Below are 2,500 nucleotides of genomic sequence, written 5' to 3'. Positions count from 1 at the left end.
CTTCCTTCCCCGCCTGCCACATCTGAAAACTACAAGCCCTATTCACGCTTCACCAGCCTCCAGCCTGCACTCTCCAACAATTGGGCGGCACAGTGGCGCAGTGGTTAGCACTGCAGCCTCACAGCTGCAGGGACCCGGGTTCGATTCTGGGTACTGCCTGTGTGGAGTGTGCAAGTTCTCCCTGTGTCTGCATGGGTTTTCTCCGGGTGCTCCGGTTTCCTCCCACAAGCCAAAAGACTTGCAGGTTGATAGGTAAATTGGCCATTATAAATTGTCACTAGTATAGGTAGTTGGTAGGGAAATATAGGGACAGGTGGGGATGTTTGGTAGGAATATGGGATTCGTGTAGGATTAGTATAAATGGGTGGTTGATGGTCGGCACAGACTCGGTGGGCTGAAGGGCCTGTTTCAGTGCTGTATCTCTAATCTAATCTAATCAAATCAATTCAACATTCATCCCTTCCACGCTGCTGCCAGCAAACCCTGCACAAGCGGCAGCTTCACATTCAAAACCCTCTCTTTTCTCATTCTCTTTCAACACAGCCACCAGCAGCACACCAACAACTTGCTTTCATACAGCGCCTTCAACTTAGCAACCCTTCCCTCCGCGCCAAACGGGATACAAAGACAAATACCAATTCAAGGCGGCTAACCGCAGCCAAGGCAACCAGCAGCCAACCACCGATTGAACTGCGCAATTGCTTCCAGAAGCTCAAGGGGCTACTGGTCTCCCTATCTTCTCCCTCTCAACTTGCTTCAAGCCAATGAGACCAGGAAAGGAGAGGGCACACCGCCATCAGCGCACTGACTAAGGGCAAAAAGCTTGCCCATTGCTTCTGTGGCTGAGTGCATGCCAAGGGCTGTGATGTGAGCAGCCTCTGCTGGCAGCAAAAGGCTACAGCACCTGGTATTCCCAGGCAGTCTCCCAACCAAGTACTAACCAGGCCTGAGTCTACTTAGATTCTGAGATCAGACGAAATCAGGCATTTTCAGACTAGTATGGCCATAGGCAACAACTGGCTGCCTTTTTCTTTACTTCAAGCCATGCGGTGCCGTCACTTCTTCTTTTTGCCAGTCTCTCTATTTTTTTCTTCCAAATCTTGCCCACCTTGCTCTCTTCCTTCCCCGCCTGCCACATCTGAAAACTACAAGCCCTATTCACGCTTCACCAGCCTCCAGCCTGCACTCTCCAACAATTCAACATTCATCCCTTCCACGCTGCTGCCAGCAAACCCTGCACAAGCGGCAGCTTCACATTCAAAACCCTCTCTTTTCTCATTCTCTTTCAACACAGCCACCAGCAGCACACCAACAACTTGCTTTCATACAGCGCCTTCAACTTAGCAACCCTTCCCTCCGCGCCAAACGGGATACAAAGACAAATACCAATTCAAGGCGGCTAACCGCAGCCAAGGCAACCAGCAGCCAACCACCGATTGAACTGCGCAATTGCTTCCAGAAGCTCAAGGGGCTACTGGTCTCCCTATCTTCTCCCTCTCAACTTGCTTCAAGCCAATGAGACCAGGAAAGGAGAGGGCACACCGCCATCAGCGCACTGACTAAGGGCAAAAAGCTTGCCCATTGCTTCTGTGGCTGAGTGCATGCCAAGGGCTGTGATGTGAGCAGCCTCTGCTGGCAGCAAAAGCCTACAGCACCTGGTATCCCCAGGCAGTCTCCCATCCAAGTACTAACCAGGCCTGAGTCTGCTTAGCTTCCGAGATCAGACAAGATCAGGCATTTTCAGACTAGTATGGCCGTAGGCAACAACTGCCTGCCTTTTTCTTTACTTCAACCAATGCGGTGCCGTCACTTCTTCTTTTTGCCAGTCTCTCTATTTTTTTCTTCCAAATCTTGCCCACCTTGCTCTCTTCCTTCCCCGCCAGCCACATCTGAAAACTACAAGCCCTATTCACGCTTCACCAGCCTCCAGCCTGCACTCTCCAACAATTCAACATTCATCCCTTCCACGCTGCTGCCAGCAAACCCTGCACAAGCGGCAGCTTCACATTCAAAACCCTCACTTTTCTCATTCTCTTTCAACACAGCCACCAGCAGCACACCAACAACTTGCTTTCATACAGCGCCTTCAACTTAGCAACCCTTCCCTCCGCGCCATACGGGATACAAAGACAAATACCAGTTCAAGGCGGCTAACCGCAGCCAAGGCAACCAGCAGCCAACCACCGATTGAACTGCGCAATTGCTTCCAGAAGCTCAAGGGGCTACTGGTCTCCCTATCTTCTCCCTCTCAACTTGCTTCAAGCCAATGAGACCAGGAAAGGAGAGGGCACACCGCCATCAGCGCACTGACTAAGGGCAAAAAGCTTGCCCATTGCTTCTGTGGCTGAGTGCATGCCAAGGGCTGTGATGTGAGCAGCCTCTGCTGGCAGCAAAAGGCTACAGCACCTGGTATTCCCAGGCAGTCTCCCAACCAAGTACTAACCAGGCCTGAGTCTGCTTAGCTTCCGAGATCAGACAAGATCAGGCATTTTCAGACTAG

General features: G+C 51.5%; 2 non-coding genes and 1 pseudogene across 2 annotated transcripts in view; all 3 read right to left on the bottom strand.

Moving 5' to 3' along the window:
* Window positions 1–892: 892 nt before the first annotated feature.
* Window positions 893–1,011, bottom strand: LOC137367860 (5S ribosomal RNA; annotated as a pseudogene).
* Window positions 1,012–1,643: 632 nt separating this feature from the next.
* LOC137367698 (5S ribosomal RNA) lies at window positions 1,644–1,762 on the bottom strand. Its single transcript, XR_010974181.1, has one exon. It is a non-coding gene; the product is annotated as a 5S ribosomal RNA (ribosomal RNA).
* Window positions 1,763–2,394: 632 nt separating this feature from the next.
* LOC137367744 (5S ribosomal RNA) overlaps window positions 2,395–2,500 on the bottom strand; it is a 119-nt gene continuing 13 nt past the window's right edge. The window contains exon 1 of the ribosomal RNA XR_010974225.1: window positions 2,395–2,500. This exon is cut by the window's right edge and continues 13 nt beyond it. This is a non-coding gene — a ribosomal RNA (5S ribosomal RNA).

The sequence above is a fragment of the Heterodontus francisci genome, chromosome 3 (assembly GCF_036365525.1).
Source record: "Heterodontus francisci isolate sHetFra1 chromosome 3, sHetFra1.hap1, whole genome shotgun sequence".
Classification (NCBI taxonomy): Eukaryota; Metazoa; Chordata; class Chondrichthyes; order Heterodontiformes; family Heterodontidae; genus Heterodontus; species Heterodontus francisci.
Note: the sequence above shows the minus strand (reverse complement) of the source record. Positions and strands in the feature narration are given on the sequence as shown.